Source organism: Papilio xuthus, unplaced genomic scaffold, assembly GCF_000836235.2.
Source record: "Papilio xuthus unplaced genomic scaffold, Pxut_1.1 DF827714.1, whole genome shotgun sequence".
Classification (NCBI taxonomy): Eukaryota; Metazoa; Arthropoda; class Insecta; order Lepidoptera; family Papilionidae; genus Papilio; species Papilio xuthus.
In genome coordinates, this window is record NW_013530935.1 from 1,204,021 (window position 1) to 1,204,497 (window position 477).

Consider the following 477-nt stretch of genomic DNA (forward strand, 5'->3'; position numbering starts at 1 on the left):
ACTCATCAGACGAAACGCGGAATTTCTTCCACTTCACGCCTGTCTTCTGTGCGGTCGTGGTATTTCACCGGGCGAGCGGGCCAATTCGTGCTCCAGCATAAGCTGGAAGCGGACTCTACCACTGTCAAGAGGTAGAGTCCGCTTGCTAAGGTTACACCGCATGCTCGGCCCGCTACGGATTTTAGTTTGTGTTGTATGATTTTACATAGCGCTTGTCAATCATCCGAGCCGCCTACATTGAAAGATCTCCGGCGCGGGCCAATTAACATGTATACCTAATAATAATATGAAAGGTCTTTTACCTTTAATATTTCAAATCGTACAAGACAATCAAACGATGTTCGTTTTGAACGGGGAACACCGACAACCAACCTTACTGTACTTTATAAAACGTAAGTTATGTTGACCTTGACAATGTAAAATACTTGATTTTATCTTCTCAGTATTACTTCGACAGTTTAAAAGCTTGTACTTTAC